Source organism: Papio anubis, chromosome 6 (assembly GCF_008728515.1).
Source record: "Papio anubis isolate 15944 chromosome 6, Panubis1.0, whole genome shotgun sequence".
NCBI lineage: Eukaryota > Metazoa > Chordata > Mammalia > Primates > Cercopithecidae > Papio > Papio anubis.
This window is the reverse complement of record NC_044981.1, coordinates 23,662,063-23,684,907: the sequence shown is the minus strand read 5'-3', so window position 1 is coordinate 23,684,907 and position 22,845 is coordinate 23,662,063. Positions and strand designations below refer to the sequence as shown.

Genomic DNA, 22,845 nt, shown 5'->3' with positions numbered 1-22,845 from the left:
GTTAAATAATATTTGCCATTTGGGTAGAAAAAAAATATTCTATTGCTGCTTTAACTTTCATCAGTTTGATTAATAGAGCAACTGAGCAGTTATTCAAATGTTTATTTGGCCATGCAGTCATTATATGGTGACTAGACAGCATAATATTTCATAATACCACATAAATCCTTACATCTGAGGCTGGAGTTCATTTTAAGCTGTATTTAAGTATCAGCTATGAGCAAATGTTTTAGGGCTAGCAGTTACAGATTTTTTATAGAACTCTTAGGAACAGCTTGTTTAAAAGACATAATTATTCATGGATTAAGAAAGAAATTACAGTGTCTATGTCCCAAAATGTCTGTAAAATCTGTAGACTAGGGGAAACGCTGTTTTCTTAGCAATTTTCAAGTAACTGTGTTGCCTTGATAGTTTGGGTCTGCTGATATCAGATATGGCTCTAGCTAAGTTAGACTATGGAACCAGCTATGAGCCCTACATGAAAGACAGCAGTTTTGAGCTCGAGCAAAACCCAAATGCTGAATAACTGCCTTCTGGCAAATTCCGACGACAGTCAATATCACTTCTCAACACACGGATAGAATGGAAGTTTTTCTTTTAGGGACTCTCAATTCTCTTTTTTATCCTATTTCCTATTCTCACTCCACCTTCAGAAGTGAATTCTAAACCTGTAGTGATTTCCAACCCTGACAGCAGCATTAAAATATTCTGATGAGCTTCACACAAGTGTAGATTTCACAGCTATAGCTCAGAACTGCTGAATCAGGATCTCTTGAGGGTGAGTGAATTTATTACATCATACTTTCATTATTTTCCAGTTACTCTGAGTTCTGACAAAAGTACATATGTATTGTGGCTGGGCGCGGTGGCTCACGCCTGTCATCCCAGCACTTTAGGAGGCCAAGGCAGGCGGATCACTCGAGGTCAGGAGTTTGAGACCAGCCTAGCCAATGTGGTGAAACCCCATCTCTACTAAAAATACAAAAAATTAGTGGGCGTGGTGGCGGGTGTCTGTAATTCCAGCTACTTGGGAGACTGAGGCAGGAGAATCGCTTGAACCTGAGAAATGGAGGCTGCATTGAGCTGAGATTGTGCCATTGCACTCCAGCCTGAGGGAAAGAGCAAGACGCTGTCTCAAAAATAAATAAATAAATAAATGTATATGTATTGCATCACCCAATGCACCTAGTCAACTCATTCATACTAACTGGTAAATGACAGCTGCTGGTTTACAAACTTAATCATTTCATACTACACCACCTACTGTTTCTCAAAGTGTCTTGTGTAATATAAATCTTTGTTGTATAGGAATACCCTGTATATCACAGGATGTCTAGAATAGTGGTCCTAATAACAGCTACCCTCTCAATATGATAACTCTCAAAATATGTGCTCACATGGCTGATAGCCCTTGGTGGGGGTGGGCCAGGCAAGGAATATAATACTAAAAGGCATGATACTTTCCCTCAAGGAGTTGACAGTCATTTTTTGAGGCAGAGTGCACACCTGTAATACAAAATACCATAGAACCTGGTAATAGAAGTACAAATAAAGGTCTAATAAAGTCTGATAGGATAGAAGGTAGTGATGAGTTTATTTTCTATTTGCCTTTAAAAAGTAACCTTTTTTTTTACTTAAAAATTGTAGGCAGTTAGTTTTAAAAAGTCTCCCTAAAGACATGTAACAAAAGCAACAACATCAATATTTGGCTGGGACTACAGACTCCTGCCACCACGCCTGGCTAATTTTTGTATTTGTAGTAGAGACGGGGTTTCACCAGGTTGGCCAGGCTGGTCTCGAACTCCTGAGCTCAAGTGATTCACCCGCCTTGGCCTCCCAAAGTGCTGGGATTACAGGCGTGAGCCACCACGCCCGGCCATATTAGGGTTTTTGTTCTGTTTTGTTTTGTTTTAATTCTAACATTCTATCACTACTTAATATATGATCCGATTACATTTTAATTATTCATATATATTTTCTTCTGTAGAGAATAACCCTTTTAAAAATGTACTTTTTACCACAATTTTTTTTTTTTCACTAAACTGACAGCTCTCTCTTCTTTTTATTGGAGATAAAATTTCTCCTATGATGCTATCATCTGTCCTGTTCTTTTTTTTCTTTTGTGTTTTGACTTTTTATTCTTTTAGTCTCATTTTTGTGTGGTTTGGGGATGGTGCTGGAAGGTGAATATTTATATTCAATCATCTGTATTAAATGGTTTAATTGAATATCTCCAAAGATGGATTTTGACAGGAGAGGTGAGAGGAAGTTTCATAGAGAAATGATTTTGGACGTGGGCCTTTGTAAATGACTTAGGTTTGTGTGGAGAAGTGGGCTGGAAAGGAAATCCACTTAGGGGGTGGTAGGAGTAAAGGCAGGATACAGGAAAGAGCTCAGCCTCCCCTCAAGCAAGGAGGAGAAGGGGAACCTCAGGGAGAGAAAGACGCCTCTATAGGCATCCTTCCACCTGGAGGACCTTTAAGAACCCCAAAAAATGTGCGGAGTCACTGGTGGCTTTATAAAAAACTGGAAGCACTTATTAGAAGAGTCATCAGATAGGCAAGTGTGACAGCTTTTTTGGAGGTGAGAAATCAGTTTTTCTAATGTCCCTAAATAGAGTCCCTTTTATGTTTGAGGCATAGCAATGGCTTCGTCAATGTTGGTTTCAGTCATTATCAAGATACTTTGATTAGCTTTAAGTTAGTACATGTGACTCTCAGAGGTGTATTGTTATCTGAGAAATAGTCAACCCACACTGAAACCTGTTTTTCTAGAAAATGCATGCTCTGTAAATCTCAGTTGCAGAAAAAGGCTCTTTCTCCCTCCCCACTGTTGTGCCTTGCCGCCCCACTGCCATCCTTTTCTCTGAGGAGGGCAGTAGAGACCCACAAATCAGGCTTCATCCCAAACTCCTTGTCTCCCTTTTCTTAGCCACAGTAGATGTTCCTTCTTTCCTTGAATTCTCGTGTTTGCATAATTCTATCATCCATTCTCAGGGGGAATCATAGTATATATTGAAAAGTCCTTCATGTCTAGAACTTTGCACTCTTGCATTTAAAAGTCTTAGTCATAAATATAGAATGTAAAGGCTGAAAGCTATCTTATAGATCAGTGTAGAGCCCTCGCCTTTTCACAGCACCTAAAGCCGTAAAGGTGCTTTGACTCGCTCAAGCTCTCAAGTTAGGTATTAGTAGCACTGATACCAGAACCTGTGTCTCCAAACTCGGTGACTTTTGCTGTAGCATTTTACTGTCTTTTTGGCAGCTACCAGTCACCATGTGTTTACCAACAAAGAAAGTACAACTCATTATCATGAAATTAAAATGTGTGCTCAAGATTGTTAAACATCACTGTTTCTATCCCAATTCAATCCATTTGCACCCAAATTGAGGGAAAATTTATTTTCTTTCCTTATCAGAGGATTTATTATTTTAATTTTTTAGAAATATTTCCCTCATATTACATATCATGTTAGGCCCTATGAGGGCTATAAAATAGATTAAAAATATCTATTTGGAGAGACAAGATATAAACAAAAATAGCTAAATAAGTTAATATAAGATCATAAAGGAAGGGCTATTATAAGATCAGTTATAACTAGTTGCCAGGTGAATGATCTATACTGTAAGAGACCTGAGTTCTGATGGGAAGGAGTGATGGACAGGAGTTTGATGAGAGGAGAAGTGAGAAATTTAGACCTTGAAGGATGAATTGATTTGTATATTCAGAGGAAAGGTAAGGAACTTTCTGGTGGAAGAATGGTTCATTCACGATGCTGATGCTCTTCTGTGCCAGATACTGGCCCAGTGCTAGGCAGACAGATACACTAAGGAGTTCTGAATCTAATAAAGCACACTTATATATTGTACTGCAATAGAGCTTCCAGAGAGGGCTGGATAATGTGGAAAGGAAAATGGGTTGTAATAACAAAATCACAGTAATTAATTATATACCAATATATGTTTCTGACATTTTACCCACGTTGTAGAATTAAAAATTCACAATAATCATTGGAAGTAGGTCATTATGATCACTGATTTACAGGTGAGCAAAACTGAAGTCTCAAACTCTGGTCTGGACCTAAAGTGCACATTGCAAGAGAATCATAGTAAGAACTGTTAAAAACACACCTATGCCAGGACCCCATTCCCAGAGCTTCTGATTTCAGGAGTCTGCAGCAGGGTCTCAGCGTGTTTCTTTTACTTATTTTTATCCAAATTTAGATATTTTGCAGTTGTGGGTTTTTTTGTTTTGTTTTGTTTTGTTTTTTGAGACGGAGTCACACTGTCGGCCAGGCTGGAGTGCAGTGGCGCAATCTTGGCTCACTGCAAGCTCTGCCTCCCGGGTTCACACCATTCTCCTGCCTCAGCCTCCCAAGTAGCAGTTGTGTTTTTATTGTAGGGGCTTCATTTATTTACAGAAGGAGTTGAATCCTATTTTGTAAATATGAGGGGCTATCTGGTGTGAAAAAAGTAGTAGTTGTTGTTGTTATGGTTATTGTTGCTGAAAACCTCTCAGGTGATATGAATGTGTGACCAGGGCTGAGAACTCCAGGCTTGGAGGGACCACGGAGCAGTTCCAAGTCAACTCATCTCGTGTATAGCAAGGTCAAGTATCTGGCTTCAACCTCTTATCATTCTATCAGGCTGCTTCTGGAAGGATGGAGCAGGTCGACAGCGGAGAGCATTGTTAAGGTGTGCGTGTGTGTGTGCGTGTGTGTGTGGTTGTGTGGAGGCACATAGAGAAAATATATGTTCAGGGGATGGTAATGATTACAGTCAGGCTAACTGGAGAACTAAAGGTGTAAAGTGGGTGACGGAGTTGGAAAAGATGCTTAGGTTTACATTTCAGATGCCTTACGTTAGGCACCAGGATAGCACCTCCGAAACTGAAGAAACACTGCCCGTCATTGTTCAGGTCACTGGTAATGCCCGGTCCATGTTTCTGAGAACACTCTTATTAAGCACCCCATGAATGATTAGAACAGGGTCTAGATGGTTGATACAAAAAGGCTGAGCTCAGGGTTTTGTTGTACATAAATCTGTTTGAAATGGAATAGAAGAGACATAACTGAAGCCAAGGGAATAAGCCAGATAAGCTTTCAAGGCCCATTCCAGACCTCTGACTGTGTGAATTAGAATGATCACATCAAGGCTACTCAGCACATCACAGAATGTACTGTGTCTGTGTATTGGATGACAAGTCTTAATTGTCACTATCGCAAACTCCCTAACAGCACATACATATGCCTGTCAGGGCTGCAGAATCCACATTTTTAGGAAGGGAGATAGGGCTTAATGAGTATGAGCCTTCATGCTAGGTTCTCTGCTGTTACATCCCCATTGAAGGAGTGATGTGAAATCCACCGACATCATTTTAAGGCTGAGAGAGCTCACCCATGAGTGAAGAAAGAATTAATGAGGTTCTCCTGCAGCATCTCAATTCACAGTTGAAGCAGAGGTAAGGCATGGTAGGAGGCATTCTACGTTAATTAGGATGCGGTCCCAGCATCCTCCTGTGCTGAATATTCTCTGTGCCTCCAACCCATAGCTCCCAACCTTGGTAAATGTTTTACTGACCTTTGATTTTGCAGCACCTTCTCTCCCCACCCCCTTTCTCCTTGCCTCCCCTCACTGATCCCCTGTCAGGAACTGGCACTCTAGCTATCTGGGGAGCAGCTGGAATGTTGCTCTTGCTCTTAGCTTCTCTGAAATGATGGTGGAGTGGGTGGTGCGCTTATAATAGGTCTTTAGAAAAGAATGCATTGATTTCTCTGAGGATTTTTTAAAAGGCTTTGGGACATGACTGAGGGAATGGCTAATTACTATTTATGACTGTTTCATTCAGAGCTAATTGCCGGAGCTGCTGCAGACACTGAGGCCTTCACTGCTGCTCTGCACCAGATGTGCAAACAGTAATAAAATGGGCGATGGGGCCGATTCTTTGCACGCCAGTCCTGAAACAGAGTCTGTGTACATGTGCATATAGGTATGAATACATGTGTATACACACACACACATACACAATATTGCAGATTTTAAGAAGAGTCCAGAGGTAATTCTTGAAACTCTTCATTTCTAATAGGTTTTGGGTATATATTAGGGTCAACTTGTCAAGGTAGAATTAACAATGCTGGACCCATTGAGAAATGAAAGAACTAAGGAATTTTAATCCCGCCCCCCCCCCCCACACACACACACATTGAGTGAATAAGCAGGGGCAGTGAGTGGTATGGAAAAGTTAGCTGGATTCATCGAAGTTTGATTAAAGGAAAAGGAAAAGTAGAGAAATATTAAACGGAGACTGGAGGGGTTTCCCTCAGTTTCTGTTTCAGCTTTCCTCTAATTGATTTTCCTACTTAATGTGAACTCAGGCAGCTGCAATTTATATGGAGTATGTTCCTGGATGTGGTGCTGTCAGAGCTGCACACATCTGGTGAGCAGCTTTTGGTTTGGGCTGTGAAAGATGTTGCCAATGTAAGTCCCTAACCCTTATGCACTGACCTTCCTCCCCAACCCTGCGATATGAAAATCGAATACCACAGTGGCTGAGGAGGGTGCAGTAACTCTCTGCTGCTTCTTAGTGTAAATCCATCTCCCAGTCTAGTGAAATAGTCCAATCACTGTCGTTCTTTGTAGCCATCGTGGTATACTCCAGGAAACTTGACTTTGTATTTTTCTCCTTTTGGAAGGGGAAAGAAAGTGTATTAAATAAGGGTACATGTGAGAGTCTCCCTAACTGATAGCCAGTTTAATATCTGTGAAAATGTTGCTTTGTTTGGAAGTGAGAGCTGCAAACAGATAGAAAGTATATGACAGGGAGAATTACTAAAGAAACAATTGGTGAGAACCAGTCTTTCCTTCTGGCTCTTCTTTCAGTGAAAAAGACTGACTTCAGTTAAGTTTCTATCATAGGGCCCTGAGAGAGGCATTCTGCAGGCTTGTCCCTCTAGGGTAAGGATAGGAGAGTGCTTGGGGAGTGAGAACAGAAGCAGCTCTTAGAGACAGAGAGGCCTGAAGACTGAAAATGATTTTCTAACTAGGGCATAGAAAGAGACTTAGCTCCCTTCTGCTGAGGTGCTCGGGCTCGTGAATGCTTATAAGGTGCACCTAAAGAGAATGGATCTCCAGGCCTAGGCTTCCAGTGTTGGAAAAATCAACAGTCACATAGATGCAGAGTTATCCTCTGCTAAGGAAATCTTAGCCATTGGGTAATGAGCAACCATGACAGACAGATGCCAGCGGCCTCTTGCTCATTGTAGGACAAGGTCCACTCCCATTTTTGCTGAGATGCCAGGACAAGAGGAAGCATTCTTAGCCCTTGGATGCAATTGAATTTCTCCCCATTGTTGAGACAGGACTTTAGAGTCAAAAATAAGCTTATTTATTATAGAAGATAAGGTAATGTGATTTTGTTTGTACCTGTATGTGGTAGATTAAAATTCATACCTGTTTCCCATGTTTTGAATTTAAACAACAACACGGAAATGCATACGCAAGCATGGCTCAGGGTCACAGATTAGGTGAAATAATGCTTCCTTGTTGGTGGTTAGGTTCCTGATAATGATTACTTACTCTTGGAAGACTAATGATTATTACCCTTTCATGAATCTCTCATGAAACTATTTGGCGTTCCATACAACGTGCAAGGATTATGAAGGTAAATCAGGCAGAGTCCCTATTAAGGCACTTTCAGACAAGTGAGGCAGACGGATATGTAAATAGAACATTTAAATGTGATGTCATAAAGATATAAATAAAGACTTCAGAGCTCAAAAGTTCTCCTTTTTATTTTAGTTTCTATTGATACTTGAGTTTGAAGTACTTATACATGTTAAATATGTCTGCCTTTTTCTTGGGGCTTAGATTCTATCATTGTGTTATTTTAAAGTATTATTTTTCTGCTTTTATAAATTTTATGTTGAAATGCTTTCATTATTTTTTGTAAGCTGGTTCTTAGAAAGGGTAGGTAGTATTAGTTTGCTAGGCCTGCCCTGACAAAGTGCCACCCAGTGGCTTGAAGAACAGGCATTTTTTGTCTCACTGATCTAGGGGGGAGAAGTCTGAGATCAAGGCGTCCATAGGGCCATGGTGCCTCTGAAGGCTCTAGGGAAGGATCTGTTCTAGGCTTCTTTTCTAGCTTTTGGTAGTTTCTTGGCTTGTGGCAGCATCCCTCCAACCCTCACATGGCATTCTCCTTATTTTCATGTCTCTGTGTCCAGATTTCCAACTTTTCTCTTGATGTTTTTTAGAATTCTCTCTTTGTCTTTGGCTTTAGCCAGTTTGATGATAATGTGCTATGGAGAAAACCCTTTCTGCCTTGTATCTGTTTGGGGCTCTCTGAGCTTCCAGGATCTGGAAGTGTAAATCTCTCACCAGACTTGGGAAATTTTCATCTAAAACTACTACTCGTTTTTTAATAAAAACACCAGTCCTACTTGATTAAGGACTCACCTACTTTACTACGATGTTATTTTAATTAATTATATCTTCAATGGCCTTATTTGAACTCTTATTCCCAAATAAGTTCATATTCTGAGATGTGGAGGTTAGGATGTCAACATATGAATTTTGTGGAGGGACATGATTCAACCTATAAACAAAATGACCTTTTATTCTCTAGAGAGTTTCTCTATGAATTGATTCTCCATTGTCCTAAGTGGGCCAACATTCCTGCCATCTTTCTGTATGAGATGCCTACCTAGCATTCTTCACAAAGAGACCTGGTGATGCCCATTCTAGAAAAGGTCTGTAGGTCTGCATTTTTAATTTCCATTCTCCCACTTGTCTGCCTTCTGTGACTCTCAGAGCAACTAAGGGAGACTGCATGAGATAATTCCTGAGTTTTGGGCATCACGAGTTTCAGGGTATGCACTTCAGTGGGCTTGAAATAAAAGGGTTAAATAAAAAGTAAGCGGGACACTGCTCCAGAATGCCTAGTCTCTGATCTAGAGAGGGTAGAGAAGTCAAACACAGGCATAAACACTGGCATTCCAAGGAACACCAAGATCCTTTCACTGATTGTTCTTACACAGATGTACTGCACTCTGTTATTTTGGGGAAGCTAGTAGGTCACTGTGCAATTATTTACAACTTGCAATATCATTGCATGTTTTAACACTGCAGTTGTATTGCAAACTAAGCCAAGAGCAGAGGATTTGTCTTCTCTTTTCTTGTCTCCCGATAATATTTAATAGAATTATTTAAAAAATATAAGTGCTCAGTGGTTGCTTATTTAAAAATTTCAGAGCTTGATATCTCACCCAGGTTGTTTCTTGAGGTTCACAGTTTATTTTTAAAATGCTATCAGCAGTGAATGTTCTAGAAGTTAGCATTGTAGCCAGTATGTATAACAAATACATTGAATAAGGATAATTAGAAACATAATTTTATTTTCTGTTTCTTATCCCCTTAAAAATTATTTAAGGTGAAATGGGCAGGTGCATAATTATCTTCTATCACAGGATGGAAATGTGGGTAAACCACGAGACTACTCTTACCTAGAAAGATCCATAATCACTTTCAGTCACTAAATACAGTGTTGCTTCAGTAAGTAGAATGTGTCCGGGCCAAAATATTAATAAATGCTTTAGTTTTTATTGAAAAGGATTTCTTCCTCTCTGCCAACTTTAGGTTGGTGTTTGCCTGGCCTGGGAAAAGGCCCTGGGGTAGGTTTCTGCCTGCTTCTCACTCTCCTTCTCGCCTCCTCCTGCTTTAGCAAGCAGACATTACAGATGCACCAATGTCAAGTGTGAGAAGAGAGGACTGGGAAAGGAATAGGGCAATCTTACTTGGCTATCTGGTTTTCTTTTCTCTAAGTCTTGTAGATGGCCAAAACTCATCTCTTACCTCTTGGGATGCTGTCATTTGTTGTTGGTTACAGTCATTGCTGGGGACCTTGCATGTCAAGAAGAGTCTTGCCTTGGGAGGCTGCATTTCTATTCCAGTGGTTCCTTTAGTTCTTTCAGCAGCTGTTAGCAACTTAGCACATACGTCTAGACCTCCCGCACACCATCCCTCTCAGTGATCCTAGTACACAGGAAGCAAGAGCAGCCCACTTTGTCTTCCTCTTCTTCAAGGTCTACATCTGTCAATTGGGAAACACTTTATCATCTTTTGCTAAATCCAGTGCAATGATCTCTATCCTCTTCCACAACCTGCTTAATTTTCTTGGGCTTAAGCCACTCCCTAAACTTTTTGTGACTCTCTCAAAAGCAATGAACACATTTACAGTTTTTCAAGTTGTCCTTTTGAGATGCCCAGAGGCAAAGGAGACTGTGAGTAAGCTCTACTGTTCCTTCTTGGGATAGGATGTGGACTTTGTTAGCTTATACTTCAATAACAAAGTTGAAGGCCTTACATCGTAACTCCTATTACTTGTTTTCTGTTCACAAAGTGTCTTAAAATTTGCTATCATTCTTGAATCTCAGCAACCCTATTAGATAAAAAGACAGGTTATAGCATCCATGGTTGATAGATGGGAAAATTGAGATCTAGAGAGAATAAGTAACTTATGTAAGCACAGGAGGCAGCTAAGTTAAAACAGGGCTTGAGCTAGAGATCGGGTTTTCTGGTTATGTGAAAACAATTACTGGTTGTCAATAGGGATCACACAGTCCTGGGAGGAGGTGTTGGATGTGGGGGAAATGGCAGAATGGGGAAAGGAGATTGTGTAGTTTGCAGGGGGGGGAAGCAAACATTCTCAGTATTTGATTTGCTTTTCATTGCGTTAGTGGTATTTCAAATAACTGTGTCTGTGTGACTTTTATATTTTTCGAAAGGAGACATAGATAAATATGAAGGAAAACTACACTCAAAATACACTGCTTCATGGGTTGCCATTGTCTTAACTCAGCTCATCTGGTGTGTCAGGGTTAAGACACTTTGATTTTATGTAATGCACTTTACCAAGATGACATTTATATTGAGATAACGAGTGAATTTCTTATTCCAGTGGAGATTTAAGAATTATCAGCATAAATGACACTTTAAAATTAGAGATAATGAAGACTTTCAGCCTTAAAATCCCTGGGAAGTTGTTTATTCGAAAAGCCAAAGAGCTAACCAAACAAAAATAGACCATAAACCTGAACTCTTACTCCTCCTGCTCCCTCCCACCCTAAGGCCCTCTGATTTTTCTGGTTTATTTTAAGCCCATACAGAACAAAACCCTGGCTGTTCCTTAACAAGTGAGAATGACTTGCCCAGACACACAATAAAACATTTGTGACAAGCGAGCATGCACGCCCTTAATCCAGATCTTGCTCAGCACAAGGTACTCTCTGGCTGCCTGATTCAACAAAGAGCCCTCTGTCCCTGCTCCTCGCGGAGGCTGAATGCCAATTGTCTTAAATCTGATTGCTCCTTGAACCCCAGTCCCCTCGTGGATGCATGAGAGTGCCACCCAGAATGCCAGGACCCATTAGGCTGAGCTGACTGAGGAGATAGCTTTAAATCAGATTTCCCTTATCTTCCTTCTCTAAAAATTGTGGGTGTATCTTTATGCTTGTTTATCTTCTCTCCAAGCCCTTAAGTGTTCCCTCCTCACGGCTCTCCTTACCCAAAGCAGCTGCTTTTTCCACACGGTCAAGCTGCCTTACCTTCGACAAAGATGTCACTAGTCTGAGCCCGCCTTGATTCTGTTAGATATCCATCCTGGGGGCTCACCATTGCATGGTGTACTAAGAAGCAAGTACTCAATAGGAAACAAAATACCTGGCCATAAACAAGTTGAAGAACGCTTTGGAGAGGAGAAAAGGGAAAATAAATTGAGAAGGCATTACTGAGAGGCCTTCGTTAAAAGAGAGGAGAGTAAAGATGGCCTTTCGATAAGCCCTTGGTATAACATCCCTCTCAAATCTGAAGTTGTTCACAGCTCATCCTGTACTCCCTTGTTTATTTTAATAAAAACTAGAACAACTTACTTCCAACTGTGGAAGCAATATGCTTATTGTAAAAAATGTAAAACCCCAAAATACAGAAAAACTGAAAACCCCCACAATTTGGGAATATATATATATATATTTTTGTTTTGTTTTGTTTTGTTTTTTTCGGGGGTGGGGGAACGGAGTCTTGCTCTGTTGCCCAGGCCGGAGTGTGGTGGCGCGATCTGGGCTCACTGCAAGCTCCGCCTCCCGGGTTCACGCCATTCTCCTGCCTCAGCCACCCGAGCAGCTGAGACTACATTCGCCCGCCACCGCGCCCGGCTAATTTTTTTGTATTTTTAGTAGAGACGGGGTTTCACCGTGTTAGCCAGGATGGTCTCAATCTCCTGACCTCGTGATCCGCCTGCCTCGGCCTCCCAAAGTGCTGGGATTACAGGCGTGAGTCACTGCGCCCGGCCGGGAATATAATAAGATTTCTCTTTCTCTCTCTCTCTCTCTCTCTCTCTCTGTCACACACACACAGAGAGTACAGTTTATTTTGTAAGCAATTTATTTTTCTTTAACAGTATGTTATGAATATGTTTTATTAGTAACAAATATTTTAATATCTGGTTGGAATTCTATGTGGATATATATTTATTTGTTTTGCTGCAAAAGGCTTTATTGTTTCCAACTGGTTCACAGCTTGAGACAGGGCCTGGAGCTTTTTAAACACCCTGCAGGTACTTAAAAAGCTGCCTAGTGGATGGAGGTCCCAGAAGCCCTGGTACCAGGCGAGGCAGAGAGGCTTCTCAAACGACGCGGGCTCCAGAGCCTTACAGTGCTGCTTCATGGGGAGGTTTTGGAAGGGAGATTGGCCCAGTCCAGCCTGTGAAGGGTGGTCAGGTGGTCACCAGTCTTCTTGATGAGTTTTTTCCTCCTCATCTAGGAAATGGCTCTCTCGGAAGTCACCAAAATAGCGTCTGTGCGGGCAGAACCCAGGGCAAGCAGATACAGAAGGACCAGGTTCTGGTTCTTCTCAACAGTCAGGGTTGCTTCCACAGCATCCAGGCTTTTACACCCCTCATCTTGGGGCACCATCTACGTGTCTTAGAAGAGGGTGCAGCCACTGTGCCGATTTTGCAACTTCAAGAGATACTGGGGCAGTCCCCTATAGTTGATCTCTTTGGATGTCAAAATTATTTAGCTATTCTAATTAGCATTGCAATGGAAATCTTTATTGCTGCATCCCCAATTATTGTGGCAAATAACTAGTAACAGAATTTTTAAGCAATAAACAATGCACCCTTCAAAATGTTTTAATATTTGTTGTGATCTAGAAAATTATTCCTCCTTCATACATACCTGTTTTGTAAAACACTCAGCCTCGTGTTCTTCATGAAGACTACTTTGAATGAACAAAGCTGTTCTTACAACCTCTTGGTCCTGACACAACTTCATCAATTTTTAATCTAAACTATTATGCACTTAGGATATAAATAAAAGAATGCTATTATGTGCTTATGCTGGAATGCGTTCTTGTATTCAACTTACGTGTTTATCTCTGTTTCCACTGTTTCATGATTAGTTCAATGCTATACTCATACTGGGGAGTTAGTAACTCATCCTTCATGCATCTCATTCATTTGGAAAATAACATCCAGATTGCTAATGAAGAAAGTCTTGAGCACGTCATTTAATTTTTAAATTTCCTATATTATGCTTGGAAATGTTTATCTTAAAGGAAGCTAGACAGTGTTTTCTCCACAGAAGAGCCGTTATTCTGGGAATGAGAGAAATTGTCTGGTTATTTGTAAGAGAAGCCTTAAAATTTTGTTTTGTTAAGTTATTTAGCTTTAGGGGAGTTATGATCATTTCTAAATTAAGTTCTTTTCTCAGACTTTTTTTTTCTGCCAGACAGTGATTTTTGCTCTACAATAATCATCATTGATTTCTTAATTGTACTCTTGATTCTTACTTAACAAAATAGGGCAACACATTTGATTGAAATCATTACAACTGGGTTTTCTGTATGTTTATTGTCAATACAAGCTATTTCTCCCTTTTCAATTTGCAGGCTAGGAACAAATAACCCAACACCCTGAGATTGTCATCCACTACCCCCATCACACACACACACACACCCCCACACACCCACCCACCCACCACCATCATCATCATCATCATCATCACCATAGGCCTTATCAAGAATGGTTGGCCAATCTTCTACTTTTTCCTTATCCAAATAACTATTTATTCTTCAGGATATACAGAAACAACTCTGAGTAAATATACTTCTAGATCTGAAACACATCTTAAAGTCTTTTTTTTCATATTTACTCTTTGGCTAAATAAACCAAAGAAGTAGAATTGTAGAGCTTCAAGTTAACTACTAGCAAAGCTTACCTGCCAGAAAGGCAGAGGTTTTGAGCCAATTCTCAATATGTGACTGCTGGATTAAATAAACATATTTATCAAATGTATTAAACATTTGCACAACGATTTGCTAGTTACTCTTGGATTGAGGTAACAAACATGACAGACTATTGTTGGACCTCACAATAAATGGGACCAAGAAAACTTCTACCAGCATTGGTCATAGCATTATTTTTTATTTTACGCATGTGAAGAGTTATACTCATGAAAACATCATCAGTTCTCACCTGAAAAACCCAAGCTCATACTACCCGGGATGAAGATTGCATTTCCAATCTTTATCTGTGTGAACAAATTTGAATCCAAGCTGATCCACCCATTGATTGCTCTCTTTGCTAAGAAGAGTGGATTTTTCATGGACATGTTCTTGTAGGTATAGCTGACCGTTTTAATTCCCTAACTAGAATGAGCTTTGATCTTTCTTTGCTGCTTCCCCTACAGAACAATAAATATACAGAACAAAACCACTCTGATTTATGTCAGTTCTACAGAGGGAAAGGTAGTATTCATTGTACCTTATTTGTAAATTTTAAATAGTAGAAAGCATGTGTATCATTTAAAATTCAACCAGGGAAGAAAAATCACTATACGTTATGTGGAATGAGGGATATATTGTAGCGAATGGATCTTACACAACATTGGGAGCTGGTGAAGAAGTTTTTGGAAAGCTGTTGCCTCTACATCTGGTGGCGGGGCTGAAGTCGCTATAGCTCAGTAGAGGCAGCAGTGGACACTAAAAGCTGGGGTGCAGAAAGGACAAACTGCTGTCCATGAGGACAAAGTGCTACCTGTATCTGTTTCCCACTGTATCCAATCCTGATAGCTAAGGTGACCTCCAGGAGTTAGATGACTTTAGCACATGTGCTTGATATTTAGGCTAGCCTGAAGGGGGAACTGCAGAAGCTGCAGACTTGAGTGCTGCTCCATAGCAATTAGATGATCAAAAAAATCAGCAACCTTGTACAAGAGCTGCAGTGCAGCTGGTACCCAATCCAGCTTCAGAGCCTACTAACCTCCTTCTCAGTCACTTTTACATTCCAAGTCTCATGTACCTTTCTCTTGTGGTCAACCACAGCCCACATCCATCAGAGACAAGAATTCTAGCAAATGCTATTCCAGCCTAGTTCAGTTGACACAGTACAAAGCCAACAGGCAGCAATAATATTTATAGACTTATTTTCCACTTGGCCTTACACTTCAAATCTGAGAAATTAACATCCTGTTCACTCTAATTCATTCTCTTTCATATGACCATGTCTTTTCGGTATTTTTCATGACTTCAGATCCAAATGTTCTTCACCATGGTTTTTTTTTTTTTTTTTTTTTTTCCTCACCTAATAAATTTCTAATAGTTATATAAGAACATCTCAAATATCCCCTACTCTAGGAAATGTTCTCCACCCCCAGAGGCAAGGCTGTTATTGTTGTATTTAATGAAATACCAAGCACCTCACATTGTGACTAAATATTTATATTAGTGTTTCTTCCACTAGACAAGAAGTTCTCTTATAGTAGGATTGTTAGCCTTCTCATCATTCTGTCCACATTGTGCAACGTATTACATAAAATATATATATATTTGACATAAAAGATAACCTGAGTGTATTATGTATGGTAGCGTGAACATAGATGTTCTGTTAATCCCATAGATTTTTTTCAAGATTTACTGCAAGATCATTTAGAAGAAGACAATCTATTACCGTATCTTGAAAAAATACCTTCTGCGACATCAAATGACCAACATAAATTCATCAGAATACTCAATTAGATATGTTGAGGCATGGAAGCAAATGGAAATGGAACCAGCAATATGAGCTGTCCTGGAAGAGGGTGCTCTACCTTCAGCCTACATTCTATTAACTTTTCTAACCCAGATAGCTACGCTAATATTTATGTCCTAGACCCAGATAATATTGTGGTTCATTCTATAATAATACTTTCAAAAATGCAGTTTAAAGTGTAATTTTTAAGTGCAACATTGGTCTATAAACATAAATTATGCATTTCCATAATAAAGATGAAAAAGTGTTTTGATAAAAGTTTTTCCATGAATCATTACTCCACTAAGAGAAATAGTGTTTACCTGGAGCCATCAGTAATTTGTAAAAGATTTATGTTGTCAAGTATTTATGTTAGGTCAAAGAACCAAAATGGTTTAGACATATTTTCAACAACAATAACTAATACTAGTTTTCTTTCTTTCACCCCTCTGTTAACTGGAGTTAAACAGGATAAGTAATTGCACTGAACATTCTGATTAATGAATATTTTCTCTGCTGATGAGTGGAGTAAGCATATCTGAAGCTGTTTAGTTCAGAGATCTGATGATGAGGTGTTAGGTTTTGGGGAATTTTTTTTTTTTTTTTTTGATGTGACAGTTCATTAATATTTTTTTCTCACTCTCTATTTTTTTCTATTTGCTTTGGCTTCATGAAAGTTCAGAACCAAACTAGGTACTGTATTTCAATAATTAACTTACCTCTGGTTCCTCAAACAAATCTCCCTTGTTTTCCAAATAACTTCATATTTTCCTTTTGTATATTTTATAAACCCATCTGTCTGTCTGTCTATGTATTAATTTGAACTCTATAAGGTTTTCATGTAAAAATGGCCTAATATAAAAGTAATATGACTATTTATTGGCAAATTTACACAGTAAGCATATTTTAGGCCACTTTGATTCTTTCCGAACATAGGTAGGCACAAATCATAATATTTATATATATATATTTAGAGAGAGACCTTATGGATTTCACTTGTCACAAACTAATGTGTGGTACACTGGAATAAAGAAGGACATGGTAATTTTGTTGAAACAAGTAGTAACAACAAAAACCTTGTGTTTATAGTAACACTGGGGAAGGCCACAGAGTCAAAGCATCAAATGCAAAGAGTTCTTTGGAATTATTTGCTAGAAAACGGAAAAGAGTGATGAATGTTGATTCTGTCTTAGCTTTTAATATACGTAACAACAACAAATGTAGTTTTCCTTTTCAGTTTTGTTTCCCATTTAATGGAACTTGCCATTCCATCAAAATGCATTTTCTTGTTACAAAATGCATTTTTTGTCAAACATAAGGTAGCTGCACAATTTATAAGAGATGAAATGTCTAGACTGCCAAAAAAATAAGGAATAATGGCTCAATAATGCAATACAAGTATAAACAATATCTACACTTTGTTCCAATCTTTTTAAAATATGGAAAGACTAAATTTCTAGTAATGTTAATAAAATACATATTTGGAAATATTAAGATGGGTTTAATGAGATTAAATTTCCAACAGCCTTAGTAAGACTTGATTATTTCTTGGGGTTGAGTAACACCTACAAGTAAAAATGTAATTTTTAAAAAATTTTCAAATTTATGGTCAAAATAGAATAATACAGATACCACATGACTCTTGCCATATTAATGACAATATAGGATAAAATACAGGAATAATGAAATATATTCCACGGGAATATATGGAATGCAGGAAGATGCCACATTATAAAGATGACTGTCTGTCTAAATAAGTTAATATAATCCCAATAACATACCACCCTTATCTCTGGGAGACAGACAAGTTTAAGTTTACCTGGGAAGTAGGGAAGTGAGAATATCTGGGGAAGCTCTTAAAAAGCAGAAGCTGGCCAGAGGTGGTGGCTCACGCCTGTAATCCCAGCACTTTAGAAGGCTGAGGTGGGTAGATCACTTGAGATCAGGAGTTCGAGACCAGGCTGACCAACATGGTGAAACCGCATCTTTACTAAATACAAAAAATTAGCTGGGCATGGTGGCGGGCACCTGTAATCCCAGTTACTTGGGAGGCTGAGACAGGAGAATCGCTTGAACCTGGGAGGCAGAGGTTGCAGTGATCCAAGATTGCACCATTGCACTCCAGCCTAGGCAAAAAAATAAAAATTAAAAAGCAGGAGCTGTTGGTAGGTGAAGAAGAGGAGTTAGACCTACCAGAAATTAAAACATACAATAAAGCCTCTATAATTAAAATAGTTGGGTAATGGTGCAGGATTGGAGGAGCCATTGTAATGGGATACAAAACCCAAAATTTGTATATAAAATATAGTATCATGGTTTTTAAACGATATTTTACAATAAAAAGAACCAGTGCTCCTTGGAGAAAAAGCTTATTCCAGGGCTGGTGCAAGAATGTTACATGAGTATAAAATATTTTGTATGCTAGAAAGTTCTTTATGTTATTCTATTTACTTTGATATGTTTTGGGAATTTCCAATAATAAGCCCTTTTTAGAAAGTAGGATCTTGGAGAAATGGTTAACCATCTAGATGGTTCATCTGGCTTAGCTGTAAAATTATAATTTTATTTTTAAATACAGCCTTTCAAATTAAGGGTTTGCCTTTTGGGGGCAAAGATTTTGAGACAAAGATAGAGAACAAAAGATAATCTATACTTCAAAAATCATATGCTTTTGGTATCATGTATACAATAATTGGTTAAGTTGAAGATTCTAGGGGATTTTCTTAAGGCATAGAAAAATACATGCATCTATAAGTAATTATGCAGTTCTTGATAGAATAAAATGCCAGTAACACAATATTAGAGGAACATGTATCATGAGTTGATTTTTCAGTAACAGAGATGAGCATGTGCTGCATTGTCTATAATGTTTAGCTAGGAAACAGTGGGATATACTAATGAAACTTTTTACCAGAGTTTTTGGTGAAGATCTATAAGTGACAGAAAGAGATCCATTGATCTGTAAGAGAATCAAAACCCATTCACACACTCTGAAGTTTCACAGAAACTACGTTTCATTATCACGGGTGTGGAAAGGTCTAATATGTCAAGAAAAACACAAGTGATCTCTGAATGTTACATTTATAGATAATCAAATATAACTGCAGTTATATAAGTGATTAGGCAAGATAAGTTAGATGTTAAATATTTGCCTGTTCACATAAGTGAACCATAGTAGGTAAAGCAAATTGATCAAAAAGTACCAAAAAAGCATCTACAATGACTTGAGAAAAAAAAAAAAAAAAACAAGAAAAAGATACTATTTTTTAAAGAGAAACTTTACTAACTGAGCTTAATTAAGTCTTTGACGATGAATTTCATTAAAAAGATATCTTTCAGACATTGATGACCACATATCATAGGGTTGTTAAAAATTCTCTCTGCAAGAGAAAGTTTCGGTAATAGAGAAGATAAAATGATACATTTTTCTACATTTTGCCTTTTAGACCTGCCACTGCCATGTCACTACTAGCTTGCAATTTGAAGATCAGTCAGCCCATGCTAACTAGTGGTATGACAGCTGAAAGTGATTTATTTGCAGAGACTCTGTGAACTGAAATTTACCTTTGCACACCCCCTTCAATGATTGCTTGACTCCCCATAACGGAACAATTCTGGAATTTTCTGTGTTCCAATTCTGATCTGAATCCAAGTCCTCTGGTAATGAAACAGCAAGGCAATTCCTAAGCAAACAGTTCACATTACAGAACTCGGCAATCCCTCCAAGTGTGCTGTGTCAGTTAAAGGCTGCTCCTTTAAACCGGGGCTCCTTTTTCAATGGCTTTTCTAAGATCCCAGAAAGTGAGTGAAGATATTTTAGCACATAAGCTGCACAAGGTGATTACTAAGGTTGGTTTTAGCTCCAAACGTATTTTTTCCTTAGGAAATCCAGCTTTCTCAAGATATCAGGAAGTCTGGTCGTGTTAATATTTCTTTTTCTTTCTTTATTTTTTTTTTTTGTATAATTGGAGAATTTATACTAGGTCTCCATAGTTTTATACTTGGGAAGTAAGAGATCCTGAATTTCTATCTGCTTTTTGAAATGCAAATTTATATGTCAGGTGATAAATTCTACCCCAAGGGTCTTGGTTCTAGCTCTAAAGAATACCTGGATGGAAAGGTCGAATATTATTAATAAGTTGAACTTGTTTAAGTATAAGAGAGAAACAAAATGAAAAACTAGAACATAAAGGGAATTTAATAGGACATAAATTAAGGGAGATGCATATGAAAGTAATGAAAAAAAGTAAGAGAAAAGGGGGTGATGTTTCCAAATACAATACTGGTAGTTATGTGTTAAGAGATATGGGTCACATGGAATAAGTTATTTCCTGACTCTGACCCCTCAGGGCCCATCTTGCAAATATTAACTAATAAGCTAGGTGTATCACAGGTGATTGTCACTCCATGGCCATCTGTCTAGGTTGCCTGGGGGAAGCCTGTGTTTATGCATGCTGTCCCAACATAATTATTAATCACATACCCTGTCATTCTTAAAAGCATCTTTTTAATCCATTATATGGTTAGTCTGGGCATGCTGTGTCGCTTTTATTTAGAGTGTGTATCTGTGTGAAAGAATAGATCTTATAATATTCTCAAAATTTCATTTTATCTTACTGTTTGATTTTATTAGATTTCACATGTTTTTGCTATCCTATCAGTCTTCATGAACGAATGGCCCTGGTAGGACGGGGCCTGAGTCTGTAACCCCGGAAATCTCTGTTTCTTAGCACTTTCAACATTGACCCTGGTTCTGAGCAACTGTCAGTGTGGATTGACCTACTCCTCAATTTGCCTTGGGAACATACAATAAAGCCTCTATAATTAATATAGTAAAGGCACACTTAATCCTTCCTTTTCACAAATCTTTAAGTTAACAAATAATTTATTGAACATCTGTTATGTTGCAGGTATAATGCTGAAGAGACTTGAGAGTATAGAAGTAACAATTTTCTTTTCAAAGAAACAAATGAAACTAAAACAAAGTTGAGAGATTTTTTTCACACTCAGTAGATGGTGGTAAACCAGGAAGGTAATACAGATCCTCTGTTCTCTATTAAAAGACACAGGAGACTCAGCACAAGAGGTAGGCGGGGGCCATGCTCTGCAGTTGGGCAAGTGCTAGTGAAATCAGGGGTGTAGTTAGAATGGAAGAGCTGTGTTAGAACGGGCATACACAGGAGAGGCAGAAAAGGAACATGTGAAGGCAGCTACAAATTTAGTTTACCAATAAGGACTTTTGAGGTGTTTTTCCCACAGATGCCACCACTGAAGACTCAATGAAAGCAGAGGTTTTGATTCCTACCGTATCCCCATCCAACCTCGCCTATTTGTCTTGAGCAAAATACAGGCAGACCTTGAATAATTACAGTGGACTGTTTGAACTTAATCTGTAACTCCAGTCACAGCTGTTGTTCCAGATGTGGTTTGTTTACTGGGACAAGTAAACACACCCCCTGATATCTGGTTATTGATGTGTTTGATTTTTTTTTCCTTTATATATGTCAGTAAAAGGCTATAAGAAGCACATTGCTTTCAGTTTGTGGGGCCAGAAATAGCCCTTTGCTCTTCTCTTGTAGGGCTACATCAGTACTCCAGCCCTCCATCATAATCTTATCCACAGAAGCATTGATCACCTCTCCACTGAGACTTCATATCAGACCACTACGCTGCTATTAGGGTGATAGGAGTCAAGAGCAGGAAACAGCAACTGTCCTAGATATTTTGGAAAGAAGCATGTGTACCAGAGGCTGAGAAATAAATCTAACATTCGAGAGCTTGCCAACTTGGTGATATATCTTGGACTGTGCTATAATATCCTTTCCAAGGCGAAGGAGAAGTTACTACTTCTGACTACAGTAACTACAAAAAAAGGATGAACGTAACATCTAGTGAACCTTTTTGAAATTTGAAAGCCATGTATCCCCATTTTTGGAGTACTAGGAAAGAATGCAAGTTTCAAGTGGGACTTCAAGCAAGAGGTGGCCTTCTCACAGGTCCAAGTTGCTATGTAAGATGCTCTTACACTTGGGCTGTATGACCCAGCTGGCTCAATGATTCTTGAAATGTCTGTGGCAGATAGGTATGTGTATAGAACTTTTGTAAAGCCCCTATAGCTGAAGCACTATATGGGCTTAATATTGTAGAACGTAAGCCATGCCATCTTCTGTAGATAATTATTCTACTTTGGAGGAGCAACATCTAGACTAGTAGACTGAACATTTGCCCTTGGATTCCTAAGTTTCCCTGGAGCCTTAGATGCCCACAATGAACTGAGCATTGTGTGACCCACCAAGTCATAAAGCTGTGTATGCATAGCAAAGTTCTATCATGAAGCTCAAGTGGTATATTTAAGACTGGGCCTGAACAGTCAAGGCGTAAGTAAGTTGCATGAGGAAGTAACAGATTCCCATGGCTCTTAATCTTGCTACATTGCCATGATGGTTAATATTGAGTATCAACTTGATCGAGATGAAGGATGCAAAGTGTTGTTCCTGGGTGTGTCTGTGAGATTGTTGCCAAAGGAGATTAACATTTGACTCAGTGGATTGGGAAAGGCAGACCCACCCTCAATCTTGAGTGGGCACCATCTAATTGGCTGCTAGTGTGGCCAGAATAAAAATAGGCAGAAGAATGTGAAAAGACTAGACTGGGTTAGTCTTCTGGCCTACATCTTTCTCCTGTGCTGGATGCTTCTTGCCTTCAAACATTGGACTCTTAAGTTCTTCAGCTTTGGGAATTGAACTGGCTTCCTTGCTCCTCAGCTTGCAGACAGCCTACTGCGGG

The 22,845-nt window shown here is 39.0% G+C and overlaps 1 long non-coding RNA gene across 3 annotated transcripts in view; it reads left to right on the top strand.

The window, feature by feature from the left end:
- LOC108585380 overlaps positions 1–18,019 on the top strand; it is a 42,793-nt gene extending 24,774 nt beyond the window's left edge. For all 3 annotated transcript variants that reach the window (XR_002521475.2, XR_002521473.2, XR_002521472.2), the window contains one exon: positions 15,949–18,019. This is a non-coding gene — a long non-coding RNA (uncharacterized LOC108585380). The remainder of the gene's footprint in view (positions 1–15,948) is intronic.
- The last annotated feature ends 4,826 nt before the right edge of the window (positions 18,020–22,845 follow it).